The sequence below is a fragment of the Monodelphis domestica genome, chromosome 8 (assembly GCF_027887165.1).
Source record: "Monodelphis domestica isolate mMonDom1 chromosome 8, mMonDom1.pri, whole genome shotgun sequence".
Classification (NCBI taxonomy): Eukaryota; Metazoa; Chordata; class Mammalia; order Didelphimorphia; family Didelphidae; genus Monodelphis; species Monodelphis domestica.
In genome coordinates, this window is record NC_077234.1 from 33,691,657 (window position 1) to 33,707,125 (window position 15,469).

The window sequence follows — 15,469 nt, forward strand, 5'->3', positions numbered from 1 at the left end:
CCTTAAACCCTCCCTTCCAGATGGGGGCAGAAAAATCAGTAGTCCAGGAGAAAGGAAGGAAACACTCATTTATTCATTTATTTATTTAAAAAAACCCTTGCCTTGTCTTAGAATCAATATTATGTTTTGGTTCTAAGGCAGAAGAGCAGTAGGGGCTGGGCAGTGGAGGTTAAGTGACTTGCCCAAGGTCACACAGAAAGCATTTATTATATGCCTAATCAGTGCCAGGGACTCTTAGGTGCTTTGCTTATCTCATATGATCCTTGCAACAACCCTGGGAGTAAGGTGCTAATAAAATCCACATTTTACAGAGGAGGAAACTGAGGCAGACAGAAATTAGTTACTTGAAGTATCTGAGGTTGCATTTGAACTAAGATCTTCCTGACTCTGGTTAGGTCTAATGCTCTCACCACTGTACCATCCATCCAGTGGCTCATGAGAGCAGATCAGATCCATTTATAATCATTTATAATCTGAGCAATTCTCTTTTTTCTATCCCCAAGCCTTTGCCTGGGCTCTACAATATGCCTACAGTGCATTTCCTCCTCCCTTCTGCCTTCTAAAATCCTTAGCTTCCTTCTTATCTCAGTTGAAGTATTTATCACCTTTTATTGGGAGCCTTTACCAAGTCCACTGAACCCTAGAGATCAGTGTTCTTTCCATCCTCAAAGTTATTATCTATTTTTTATCTACTTCCTGGTACAAAACACATACACACACATACATATGCCTGCATATATGTATTGTGTGTGTATATACATATTCAGAGAGAGGCAGTAACAGAGACATAGAGAAGAAAGAGAAGAGTGAGCTGCAGAGAAAAGAGGAGAGAGGGAGAGAAGAGATGGGGGAGAAAGAGAGGAGAGAGAGAACAGAGAGAGGCAGAGAGAGAGTGAGAATAGAGAGAGAACAAAGACAGAACAGAGAACAAAGAGAATAGAGAGAACAGAGAGAACAAAGAGAGAGAATAGAGAACTGAGAGAAAGAGAACAGAGAAAGAGAACACAGAGAGAGAACAGAGAGAAAGGAGAGAGAGAACAGAGAGAGAGAGAGAGAGAGAGGAGAGAGAGAGAGAGAGAGAGAGAGAGAGAGAGAGAGAGAGAAAGAGAGAGAGAGAGAGAGAGAGGGAGAATCTATCAGCAGAATGCAAACTCACTGAGGGCAGGCACTGTTGGTTTCTTTGTTTGTTGGTTTGTTTGTTTTCTTTTTGTAATTTTGTAATTCCAGCATGGTTCCTTGCACATAATAAACTTCTTAACAGTGGTTGAATTTGATTGAATTTCTCTTGCATCCTTATATTGGCAAAAACCAATGATTGAGGATTTGTAGGAGGTTGTGTGGTCAATTGAATTGAGGTCAGGAGATCTCACTTCAAATCTTCCTCAAGACACTTATTCATGGTGTGACTTTGGGCAAGGCATTTAGTCTCAGTTTGCCTTAGTTTCTTCATCTGGAAAACTGGGGTGGAGTGAGCAGGATGATGACACTGTTCCCTCCTCTACAGGAGACAATGACCTCCTAAATGGTTTCTCTGACTCCACTCTCTCCTCCCCACTCCCTTATTCATCCAGCTACCAGTCCAAGAGCAGAGGGCTGAGTATGCAATCTACCCCTTCTCCCCAATTCCTGTGGTTTCCTATTGTCTCTAGAATAAAATTCAAACTCCTCCCAACTCTTTCTGAATGTAATCAATTTCTATTATTATTATTAATCATTAATATTTTAAATTGGTAATAATACAATATTATTATTATTATTATTATTATTATTATTATTATTATTATTATTATTATTATTATTATTATTAATTCTTGCTTTTTTGCATGGATGCCCAGTATCTGTTCCAAGGTAGGTGAGCTGTTACAGGTTAGGCTTAGGGCCACATAGCCAGAAAGCATCAGAGGTCAGAATTGAACCCAGAACCTCCCATCTTGAGGCTTATCTCTCTAGCCACTGAGTCATCTGGCTGCCCCAATCACTATATTATTGATGGCTTCTTTGCTTCAAGACAGAGATCTCTTGGGAGGTGCCTTGTGTCTTGGGGCTCATGCATCACCGCCTTTGCAAGTTCAACTCCTTTCCGGAGCTGCTCAAGCTTGTTTTTCCAGAGCATGGTCAAGGTCTTGCTCCCAGTGGGGCCACAGGCAGCTTGAATTTTTCTCCCAGAATCTGGGCAGCTTTCCATGGGAAGGCTTAAAGCTGGATCTTGTAATGCCCAGAACTCACCACTAGATGGCAAGCACAGTTTGGGCTGAAAAACATTCGAACCATTGCAAAATTTTCTGCCTAGGAACTACAGAAAAAATGACTCATGCCTCTAAATGATAAACAGAAGAGAGGGAAGGAGGGTGGAAGAGGAGGGAAGGAGGATTGCCTAATACATTTTTAAATGTGTCTACCAGTTAGCAGCCCAGATAAAATTTTAACTCAATAATCACCGTTCCAAGTGATTATCTCAAGATATCTCACGAATGGCCAGATTTTCTGACATGATCAAATATTAAGGGGAATGAAGACCTGCACCTGTAGATTTGTAGGAAAGCACCTACCATGGTGTGGTGGAGACAGAGGGTCGCTGGCCTTAAAAAGAGGAAACCTGGCAGGGCATCCTGGATTCTGGAATGAATGGTATGACCTTGGGCAAGTCACTTAACTTTAATGGCACAGAAAAGACTGAGACATTAATTACTATCTATATCAATGCAGAGCATTTTCAAAACAGGGAATTCCTCAAATTGGATCACAGTTCCTCAAAGATGTAAAACCAGTCATGTTTTGGGGCATGTCTCATGTAGGAACTTGCTTACCTATACAAGTTTGTTATAAGGGCATACTTTTTTCTTTTTGTTCAAAGGTGGAAGTAGAAGGGAAAGAAATGAAATGTTTGTTAATTGGAAAAATAAATTTAATTTTAAAAAATCAGAGATCCAGAAAGAAAGTGGCAAGTAATGGGTTAGTCATTAAAGATCTGAAGGCAAAAATGAAAAGTCCCTGTCGTCAAGAATATTACATGCTCTCCTGAGTGCTCACCTCTCTTTCTAGGGCCCATGGCCAAAGCCAGCCACCTAGAGAAGATTCTTCCTCATTTCAACAGCTGAGCTGAGCTCCATAAAACCTAAAGCTACTTGTGGGAGGGCTTTCAACGTGAGGATATCAATTCCTAGTCTCTGCAGGGAAAGCTTCTGGATTCTTCCCTCTCCAACCCATCCTCTTGATGTTGCTGATATTCTTCAGACTCAAATCTGGCCATGACACTCTCCTCCTTAGAAAGCACCAGAAGTTCCCTTAGCTAAAGTAGCGAATCTTCTATTGGGCTCAAATGATCTATAAAACTCTTCACAATTTAGTTTCTATATGACTTAGCAGTCTTATAAAGTAATATTCATTCCTGGACTCTGCTCTCTTCCTTCCTTCCTTCCTTCCTGTCTTCCTGTCTTCCTTCCTGTATTCCTTCCTTCCTGTCTTCCTTCCTTCCTTCCTTCCTTCCTTCCTTCCTTCCTTCCTTCTTTCCTTCCTTCCTTCCTTCCTTCCTTCCTTCCTTCCTTCCTTCCTTCCTTCCTTCCTTTTCTTCCTTCCTTCCTTCCTTCCTTCCTTCCTTCCTTCCTTCCTTCCTTCCTTCCTTCCTTCCTTCCTTCCTTCCTGTCTTCCTTCTTCCCTCCCTCCTTTTCTCTTTTTTCCTCCCTTCCTTTCACCTTTTTTCTTTCTTTGTTTCTTCCTTCATGACTTCCTTCCCTCTTCTTTTCCTTCTTTCCTTCTTTCTTTCTTTCTTTCTTTCTTTCTTTCTTTCTTTCTTTCTTTCTTTCTTTCTTTCTTTCTTTCTTTCTTTCTTTCTTTCTTTCTTTCTTTCTTTCTTTCTTTCTTTCTTCCCTCCTCCCTTCCTCCTTTTCTTTTTCTTTCTTTGTTTCTTCCTTCCTTTTGACTTCCTTTCCTCCTCTCTTCCTCCCTCTTTCTTTCTTTTTCTCTCTTTCTCTTTCTTTCTTTCTCTCTTTCTTCCTTCCTTCCTTTCTGACTTCGTTCCTTCCCTCCTCCCTTCCTCCTTTTCTTTTTCTTTCTTTGTTTCTTCCTTCCTTCCGACTTCCTTTCCTCCTTTTTCCTCCCTCTTTCTTTCTTTTTCTCTTTCTTCCTTTCTCTTCCTTCCTTCCTTCCTTCCTTCCTTCCTTCCTTCCTTCCTTCCTTCCTTCCTTCCTTCCTTCCTTCCTTCCTTCCTTCCTTCCTTCCTTCCTTCCTTCCTTCCTTCCCCTTTCCCTTCTGTCATAGAATCAATATTGCTTCCAAGGCAGAAGAGTGGTAAGGACTAGGTAATTGGGGTAAAGTGACTCACCCAGGGTCCCATAGCCAGGAAATCTGAGGTCGCATTTGAATCCAGCCTGGCTTTCTATTCACTGAGGCACCTAGTTGCCCTGACTCTGCTTTCTAATTAAACTGGTATGTAAGCTGTTCATAATATACAACATTCCATTTATCATCTTACTACCTTTGCATAGATCCCTCCTCCCTCATCTCCTTCACCCTGGAGAATCCCTAGCTTTCTTCAAACTATAGTTTAGATCCCATCCCCTCTCTAAGAGACTTTCCTGATCCCCCCTGCAATTGTTAGTACTCTCTCGCCTATTAATAACATTTATGTCTCTTTAAAGTCTAGAAGGTATTGTAAAGGTTAGCTCAGTTTATCCCTCTTGAAGTTATTTTCTCTAGTTTTTAGTGATGTTACATCCTGCCAATAAAATGGAGGCTCCTTGAGGGCAGGGACTGTTTTCTGCCTGTCTTCGTACTCCCAGCCCCAAGCCTCCTGCCTGGCTCACAATAGGGAGAATGTCTGCAGAATGGTACTGGCCTGAAGCTGAATTTCAATCATCAATAAGTTCTCTTTGCTGCTTGTCCTTCTAGAAGGCAAAGCGATAAACCCAGACAAAAATCACAATAAGAAATAGCCATCAGACAATTCCACAGACACTTGTGATGCTATAGCTCTGTCCAGAGTGCTGTGCTGGGTCGTGGAGACCCCAAAGCAAAAATGCAGCCATTTCTGCCCTCAGGGAGATGACATTCTCCCTAGGAGGGCACCATGAGGTCCATGGAGAAATACATAGGCCATTTGGAGAGGGACAGCACACTAACAACCATGATTAGGATGTTCTGCTGTCTTATCCTTTTGCGCTAGATTCCCCCCCTTTCCCCCCCCCACCCCAGTGTTTTCTGTTTCCCAAGATCCAGAATTTTAGTAGCTGCTTGGCTTTTATGATGGTGGCAAGGACCAGCCTTGAACTGTGCCACTCCTGACTCATACAGCTTCTCACTGGGTTTGCTGAATGATGCGATTGTCCTAAAGTTGTAATCGCAGGAAGACTTGGTGAAAGAAAGGTGGAACTTGGTGTGTGGATATTGCGACAGAAGGAAGGGACGGGAGCGAGACTCCTTAGATAAGAATCACCCAGAAGCCAGGACTTTGACAGTCGTTTTAGCCAGGTGCAGGAAGTCTTGGGGATGGTTGTGTCAAAAACAACTTTCTAGATTCAAGGCAAAATGTCCAGTTGTTCAATTGAGCTGAGCCTGAAATATGCCTTGAAGTTTGGAGATGGTGCTGTAGCGGCAGTAAAAGGAAAGAGGAATTCTGGTTTTTCTTTTTTCTTTTATTGTTTTGGGTCACGTGGCATAATCATTTTAAACAGCAAGAGGGGAGCCACTGTGCTTTCTGCTATCAGAAGGCTCTTCTCCCAGAGGTGCATAAATTCATGAAAAATTTTCAAAATCAGGTCATAGGAAAAACAGACTCATAGATTTGGAAGAGACCTTACAGGTTACTGGGCTCCATCTCCCATCTTCATGTCTTTGCACATTCCCTCTTCATTGGTGCTTCCCAGAATGCCTGGCTTCTTTCAAAGTGCAGCTTAGGGCTGACCTCTTGGAAGGAGTCCTTCTTATTAGTTCTATAAATCTAGAACTAGAGGGAACTTGAGAGGTCAACTCTTCATTTTATCAACAAGGATGCTAAGGTCTAGCAAGATGATGTTTAAGGAATGTGTCGATAATTAAATGAGAAAATAATTGCAAAGCACTTAGCACAGTGCCTGGCACATGCTGTTCAATAATTTTGGCTCTTCCTAACCTTATTTGGGGTTTTCTTGGCAAAGATAATAGGATGGTTTGCCATTTCCCTTTCCAGCTCATTTTACAGATGAGGAAACGGAGGCCAACAGGGTGAAGTGACTTGACCAGGGTCACACAGTAAAGATACTTGAGTGGTTTGCCATTTCCTTCTTCAGCTCATTTTACAGATGAGGAAACTGAGGCAAACAGGGTTAAATGACTTGCCTAGGGTCTCACAGTTAGGAAGTATCTAAGTTGAATTTGACCTGGGATCTAGACATGGTGTTCTATCCACTGTGCCACGTAGCTATCTATGGCCCTGCAAGTAGAAGGTCTTTAATGAACATTTGTTGAATTATTGAATTGAATTTTCCTGGCTCTGATGTACCAATGCTTCTACCAGATTAAGTAAATGGCTCTTTAATGCTATTCTCTTTAGTATTTTATATTTCTATTTTTCTCCTTTAGGTAATTGTAGTTAATCACCCAGCACTCTACCCACTGTGTCACCTAGCTGTCTAGCACACAGCAGGTACTTAATAAATGCTTATTCTCTTTCCTCCTCACCCCAGGGCACAGTGCTAAGTGTCAGAGTCAGGAGAATATTGCTTTGATGTCTCTGTTCCCTTCCCACCCCCAAACGAGTTTGCATTTACTCTCTCTATTTGGTGTGTATTTATCTGGTCGAGTTTTCTCTTGGTAGACTGTGAGCTCCTTGAGGGCAGGGGTTAGTTTATTTTTTCTCTTTATTTCCCCAGGTTCTCAGAGGCACACCATAAATGCATGCTGAACTGGATCTTTCTATTTTTCTGTTTTCAATGCAAATAAACCTGAATAATATCGTGGAGATTTTTATGATTAAAAAATAAAATCTATAATTAAAACCTATGATTATGCTGTCTTCTGTTTATACAGTTGTGTGCCTTGTCTCCCCTTCTGGAAAGTGAGCCCTCACAATGGCGGGGATTGTGTCTTTGTCTTTCTTTGCATGCCCAGCACTTAGCACAGAACCTGGCATACAGTAAATGTCTAATCAATGACATTGACTGACAATAGGAGCCTTCTGCCTGTCCACTTTCCAGACGTATGCTCAGGGATGGAGTCTACAAAAAAGCATTTTGTTTCTGTCAAACCCAGACCTCAGCAATGGGAAATGACTGACTTAGATGCTTCTCTCTGGGGCGGAGTGTGGAATTAAAACCAGCTTTCTAGTCATTCTATTACAACTGCAGTTTAAAATTCTAAAACATACTTGACATGTCCTCTCCACTGGGTACCCACACACTGATGCAAATAACAGGCTACAGTAATTATAGTGTGCAGGCAAGGAACAAGAAGTCATCGTCTACAGGCAACCGCAAGACATTCATTTCTTGTTTGCTTTGAAAACACAAGCTTGTCTCTACCTTACAGGCTTCTGGGGGTCCATTATTGCCAAACATCTCATGTCCTTCTCTCAAATTTAGTTGATGTTTAATGGATGTGCTTTCAGAAAATGCAGGAACTCTTTAGGAACTCTCAAAGAGGAAAACACTGGAGGGGGGAGTGGAAGGAGGAATAAGGAAGGTAGGGAATGTAAATCCATCCTTCTTTCTTCTCTTCCTTCACTCCCCTCCCTCCAATGTCTATTCTCTCTTCTTTCCTCTTCCTCTCTCCCTCCCTTCCTTCTCTTTCCCTCCTTTTCCTCCTTACTCCCTCTCTTCCTTCCCTGTCTCTATTCTTCCCTGCCTCCTTTTTCCTTTCTCTTTCTCATCTTCCCTCCCTCCTCCAAATCCTTTCCTTCTTTCCTTCCTTCCTTCCTTCCTTCCTTCCTTCCTTCCTTCCTTCCTTCCTTCCTTCCTTCCTTCCTTCCTTCCTTCCTTCCTTCCTTCCTTCCTTCCTTCCTTCCTTCCTTCCTTCCTTCCTTCCTTCCCTCTCTCTCCTTCTCCTATTTCTCTCTACCCTTCCCTGCCTCTCTCCTTTCTTTTCTTCCTAAATAATAATGAACTAACAGTTATATGGCAACTACTATATGCCAGGCATCTTGCCAAGCACTTTACAATTAAAATCTAATTAGATCCTCATAACATCCCTTGGAGGTAGGTGCTATTATTATCCCCATTTTACAGATGAGGAAACTGAGACAGAGATGAAATGACTTGCTCTGTCTCATATAACTAGTAGGTATTTGGGGTCAAATTTGAACTTGGTCTTTTTGACTGCAAGCCCAGTGCTCTATCCACTCTATCACCTAGCTGTCAAGTAAAAAAAAAATATATATATATGTATATATTTATATATATATATATTTTGTGTATGTATGTATATATATATATATATATATATATATATATATATATATATATATATATATATATATATATATATATATATATTCAGGACACATCCTAAGATCAGCATGGATTTAATTAAGAAAAAAATCTAACTCTTCTTCCACCCATTGGAGGAAAAAAGAAAACCAAAAGCAATGGAACAAGTGTTCAGTTAAGTAAGGACATGGGGGGAGGGAGGAGGGAGGAGAGACAGACAGACAGACAGAGAGACTACTAAACAGCAATAACGGTCCAGCTGAGCCTATATACTCTGGATGCAGGTCAGAAGACCAGAGCTTGAATCCTATCCTTGCTACCTACAATCTATGAAAATCTGAGGCAGGCACTTCACCTCCTGACTTCAGTTTCCTCATCAATAAAAGGTCCCAATCTATAATCCTATGACTCTAAGCCTGTTTACAAGTCATTCTCTCTTTACAAGCCTCAGTTTGCTCATTGGAAACGGGGGAGTTGAGCTCATCTCCAAGCTGGCTGCCATTTCTTGATGTATGATTGTGTGCCTGATGAGTCTGTCTAGCCAAGGAAGTCCTCTTGCCTTAGACACTCATTAGCTGTGTGATCGGGGTCACATCCCTTCCCCCTCCTCTGCTCTCCAGTTTCCTCATAAGTCAAATAAGGCTAATAAGAGCTCCCTCTCCCACAGAGTCAGCACAATGGTGCCATATAGGTGCCGAATGGATGTTTGTTGAATTGAAGGACCAAATGAGAGAGTATAAATTAAGCCCTTTATAAACTGCCCACATGGCATTATAAAGACATCACCTACTATAGTAGCCAGTAGAATAGTAGCGCATGGATCACCTTCCCCTGAAACTCACCTCTTTGCATTTTGTCTGTGTGTGCCAATTCCCTGATGATAATGCCCCCGATGAATGGCTTCCTACCATTCACTGGCTTATCACCTAAGAAACAGGTGCAGGCAAGCTCTCTTTTCCCCAAATAGCAGCCCTGGGAGGATCCTCAGAAGCCCTTCAAAGGCTGACTACACAATAAGTGCTTACAAAGAGTCACCGAGTTGTACAGTGTGTTTCATCTTCCTTAGACACACACCTGTGTGAACACACACACACACTTACACATACAGACATGTCCTTGTTCCCCAACCCGGTACTTCTCACCCTAGGTACCATAATGCCTCATTGCGGTCTGATAAGAAGACTAAGGTACAGCTGCCATGAAAACTGGGCTTTTTGTTGTTGTTTTGTTCTGTTTTGTTTTGAATTTAAAGTCTTGCCAGGTCTTTAAGTGCCTCTGCTTGTTGGGCAGAACTAAAGGAAGGCCCAAACTCAAGTTCATCCTCCAGCTTGAGGAATACCACTGAAGAGTCAATGTTACTGAAGGGGATGATTGTCATTGGTGGGAAGGGAGAGGTTGAAAATTGACCAACTGGAAGGAGGAGAGCTGAGGAAAGCCCAAGGGGGCAACCCTGGTCAGAGTTAGAGAAATGCACTATTTGTGCAGGAGGGAGGGAAGAGAACCTTTTAAAGTCATGGCATCCCTGTTCAGTTCAATTCAATCTAACATTTAGGATCACAGAATCATAATAATAAAATCATGAACCAAAAATAAAAATCATAAAAATACAATTACAAATCACAAAAATAAAATGATAAATCATAATAACCACCAGGATTTGCTATAAGAAATGAAAATCATGGAGGTTTCCAATAACCTGGGAAGACTTACATGAGTGGATGCAAAGCAAAACAAGCAGAACCAAAAAAATATTGCACACTGTAATCATAATACTGTTTGATGATAAACTCTGAATGACTTAGCTATTATTATGCAAGACAATTCCAAAGGACTCATGATGAAAAATGGCATCCACCACCAGAGGAAGAACGGATGGGCTCTGAATGAAGACTGAATTATACTTTTCTTAGTTTTTTTTTTTGTTTTTTGTTTTTGCAACAAGGCTAATATGGAGATATGTTTTGCATGATTTCACATGTATAACTGGTATCATGTTGATTGCCTTCTCAGTGGGTGATGGAGAGCCTGGGGGAATGGAGAGAATCTGTAACTTAAAATTTAGGAGGGGGGCGAAGAATGTTAAAAATAATGAATTTGGAAGATTCATCTTCCTGAGTTGAAATCTGGCCTCAGACACTAGCCGTGTGATCTTGAGCAAGTCTCTTAACCTTACTATTTGCCTCAGTTTCTTCATCTGTAACATGAGCTAGAAAAGGAAATGGCAAACCATTCTAGCATCTTTGCCAAGAAGCACCAAATAGGGTCACAAAGAGCTAGAGGTGACTGAAAACAACTGAACAAAAACTACCTCTTAAGCCTCTTCCTCCGATTGGCTGGTTTCTCTCAGAATCTGGCTTGTGGGAGAGTGTCAGAGTCTTTATTGAGGGGTGTCTACATCAACTCATTTTATTGTACTACCTAAGGAAATACCTTTTTCTAAAAATTACTTATGACTGAGTAACTAAAGTGATTCTCAATTAATAATATTGGAGGAGAATACACTGGTGGGGGCTCAAGTGTATGCCATGAGACAATTACTCTCTGCTCCTCAGGGGTACCTCTATGATCCTGAGGGGGTGACACAGTACTGCTCCAGGGCTTAAGCCTCATCTTTTTTAGTCAAATTTGGGATACATATCCTCAGAGCAATAATGACAGATAAAATTGGCTATTATCATTTAAAAAAATATTTTTAACTTATTTTCTGTCTTGGTGTGAATTCTAAAACAGAAGAGCAGCAAGGCTAGGCAATCTGGGATAAGTGACTTGCCCAGGACACTATGGCGATTAGTGTCTCAGGTCACATTTGAACCCAGGTCCTCCTGACTCCAGACCTGGAGCTCTATCTACTGTGCTACCTAGGGAATTACTATGCAAAATAAACAATCTCTATAGCCCCAAAGAAATCTATCACATGCTTTTTGGCACATATCTTCCAGGATACAAAGTCCCTGACTTATTTCTGATGGGTGTGACATGTGACACGAGCTGTTCTCAGACCCAGAACATTTGCTGTGTGTCAGCCCCAATGCACATAGTTTGCAATTTATGTAATTCCTGTGATTTTTTTTTTTGCTTTGACTCCAAGAAAAACCTCAGTGTTTCTCCTTTACCAAATGTGTTCCACAAATGTAATAGAAGCAATTTCAGCATCTCTGAAATACAGCAGAGCTAGAAGAAAGGGAATAAACTTTCCTGAGATGTAGAAGAGTAATTAGGTGGTGCAGAGGATAGAACACTGGGTCTGGAGTCAGGAAGAGGAGACTTCTTGAGTTCAAATCTGGCCACAGACACTTACCAGCTGGGTGAACCTAGGCAAGTCACTGTACCCTGTTTGCCTCAGTTTTCTTCATTTTTAAAATGAGCTAGAGAAAGAAATGGCAAACCACTCTAATACCTTTGCCAAGAAACCCTTGGAAGGAGTCATGAAGAGTCAGATTTGCCTGAACAACAGCAACAAATGTAAATTATCCCACACCCATTTGGGGTTGTCTTAGCAAAGATACTAGAGCAATTTGCTATTTCCTTCTCCAGATCATTTTACAAGTGAGGAAACTGAGGCAAACAGGGTTCAGTGATTTACCCAGGATGACACAGCTACTAAGTATCCAAGGCTAGATTTGAACTCTGGTCTTCCAGGCCCTAGTCCCAGTGGTCTACTGATTGTGCACCTATCTGCCAAGCTCCTAGCTGCAGTCAGATAAGACCTGAGTTCAAATGTGATCTGAGATATAGTCATGTGAACCTGGACACATTACCAAACTTCTATTTGCATTAATTTCCACTGTTGTGAAATGGTATAACAAGAACTTTTGCCTCCCAGAGTTGTTAGGGAGATCAAATGAGACAATCTTTGTGCCTGGCACATAGTAGGTTCTATATAAATCCTAGCTGTTTATCATGATTATGATGTTAATACATAAAGACCACATGCAATAGGAGATATCAACATTAATTCAATTTAACAAACACGTAATAAGCCTCTACTATATATGGCAAAGGAGAATGACCTATAGCTTATAACACACTGGGCTTAGATAAAGGAAGAGCTGAGTTCAGATCCTACTTAGGCAGTGTCACCCAGGTAAGTCACTTAACTTAGTGACTTAGGCAGCTCTTTAGAATGATATATTGCCTGTTGCAAACATGACTTCAGATATTTATTAACCTTATACATGGATGTCTTCTCAATGGATGGGGAAGAGATGGGTACAAAGAGAATTTGGAACTCAAACTTTAAAAAACTGAATGCTAAAAATAAATGAACAATTTTGAATTTAAAAAACAAAAATGGGGACTTCCAGTGGTAGAGCTAATATGGAGGAGTAACTTGAGCAACAGCTCCATGTCACCACAAGAATCCTCTCGGACAAAGATTAAAATATTGCCACAAAATGAATATAGGAGTGAAAGAACCAACAAGGAGACAGTGAAACAACTTTTAAGAAAAGAAACATTCAAAAGGTAGTCAGACAATATCTGGGGCACTGGGGCAAGAGGAGAGCAGAGCCAACAAGAGGCTGCAAGCAAGAAGTGAAGAGCAAGCCAAGAGAAAGCCACCACCCCTCAACCCCTCCCACCCCACATCAGCTGTCACAGTTTCCAAACATAAGCACTAGCTAACATTTAGATCCTGAGATCCTGCTGGGGGAAAGTAGTGGTCCAAACCAACTCACACACCTTGAAATTTCAAACCTGTGTAGAAGTCCAGAATCCTACTCCAGGGCAATCTGATCTAAGGAGGCTGATTTGTGTGGGCCCAAAGTGAAGCCAGGAATCCCAGTCTGGGCTTGGGATGAGGACTTTAGTTCATACTTTGGGGTGAGGACACAGTTTACAGGGGGATCCCCACCCATTCTTTTTGCCCAAAACTAAGGGCTGAGCTCCAGGACAGGGCAATCAAGGATGTATCTAATTGGATCAAGAACACAGTGAGACCAAAAACTTGAGCCTAAGCCTGGGGCTAGAATTTGATAAGCCCATGACCTGATCAAAGTCAGAGTCAGATCAAAAGCTTATACCTAAAAGCCTGAGGAAAGGTTTTAAGCTATCAGCATCTCAAGGGTCAATTGAATCAGCAGGGGGAGGGGACTCTCAGAGAGCTCTCAGCCCTCAGACCATCTGGTAAATTAGTAACAACTCAGAAAATAAGATGAGAATAACATCAAGGAAGGACTGAGATTTAAGAGGGTACCCTAATTTCCCAGAAAACAGAGCCTACCTATAATTAGACAGGAAAAATGAGCAAACCACAACAAAAAAAGCACCTAACTCTAAAGACTTTTTATGGAGACAAAGAGCAAAATACAGACACAGAAGGGAACAGTGAAAGTAAAGACATGAAAAGTCTAAAAGAAAAATATGGATTGGACTCAGAGTCTGGAAGAGCTCAAAAAAGACTTCAAAAACCAATTAAGAAGGGCAGAGGAAAAATGGGGAAGAGAAATGAAAGTGATGTAAGAAGAAATGGGCCAAATGAAAAAGGACAACGAAAAACTAACAGAGGAAAATCAGTTATTAAAAATCAGAATGGACTATCTAGAAACTAATGATTTCATGAGAAATCAATAAACAATAAAGCAGAATCAAAGAAATGTAAAAAACAAAACAAAACAGGAAAACATGAACTATCTTATTGAAAAAAACAACTGACCTAGAAAATAGATCTAGGAGAGACAATTTGAGAATTATTGAACTACCTGAAAACCATGCTCATGAAAAAGCCTTGGACATAATATGACAAGAAATTATCAAAGATAACTGCCCAGGGATCCTCCAATAAGAAAATAAAATTGAAATTGAAAGAATTCACAGATAGCCTCCAGAAAGAAATCCTCAAATGACAACTTCTAGGAATGTAATAGCTAAACTCAAGAGCCACCAAGACAAGGGGAAAATACTTCAAACATCCAGAAAGAAGCCATTAAAATACCATGGAGCTACAATCAGGATCAAATAATACCCAGCAGCATCTACATTAAAGGATTGAAAGGCATGGAATAAGATATTCAGAAAAGCAAAAGATTTAGATTTACAACACCTTTTCAGCAAAACTGAGTATATTCTTTTTGGGGGGGGAGGGGAAAGCAGACATTCAACAAGATAGAAGAATTCCAAGCATTCCTGGGGAATAAGTCAGACCTAAACAAAAAATCTGAAATTCAGATATGAGACACAAGAGAAGCTCAAAAAGGTAAATAAGAAAGAGAAAATTTAAGGGACTTATTAAGGTCATAATGCTTATAAGTCAACATGGAAAGAAGATTTCTGTAACTCTCAAAAATTATTCTTTGTAGTAGAGAGGATAGAAGGAATTCATTCAGAGAGAGTGGAAAAGTGAGCTGATTATGATGATATATGATGTATATGTAAATGTGATGATATGGAATGATATGTATGATATAATATGAATGCATATGAATGAGATATGTAAAAAGTCAATCAAGAGCTGAAAGAGAGAGTTACACTGAGAGAAAAGGGAAGGGAGAAATAGAATGGAGTAAATTATATAAAATCACGAGGCATGAAAAAGCATTACAGAGAGGAGAGGATAAGGGTGGTGATGGGCAATGCTTAAAACTTTATTCTCATTGTAACTGGCTCAGAGAGGGAAAAACACAACACTTGCATGTAGTCTTTATATATATATATATATCAACATAATAATAGCTAAGAAGAAAGGAGTCAGGCTTCATAGTCTAAATATTGGTCAGAATCTCTTTGATGCTGTCACTTTCCCCTTCTCTAATCAAGAGTAATTTTTCCCATACATGTGTGTGTGCTTGTGCCTGTTATTCAAATGACCTGATGCCATCAAACTAATGTTTTTTGATGATTTCAAAGAGGGTGGAAATTAGCCACTGCCTGTAGGAAATAGACCAAGAATGAGGAAGAATCCAAATGGAAAACATAACAGGGATTGGGGTTGGGATTTTCCCCACACACTTTTTTCTTTTCTCCATCACCATTGATACATGCCTGGAAAGGCTGGGTATGCTGGACAAGCAGCAGAAATACCCCCAGATGGCTGGAATTTGAATTCCCTCCAAAGATGGATTCAGAAAGCCTTAGCC

General features: G+C 40.7%; 1 protein-coding gene across 4 annotated transcripts in view; it reads right to left on the reverse strand.

Annotated features, from left to right (window-relative positions):
* Positions 1 to 15,469, reverse strand: part of PLD1 (phospholipase D1) — a 272,434-nt gene that overhangs the window by 38,732 nt on the left and 218,233 nt on the right. The gene's annotated exons all lie outside the window — the stretch shown is intronic.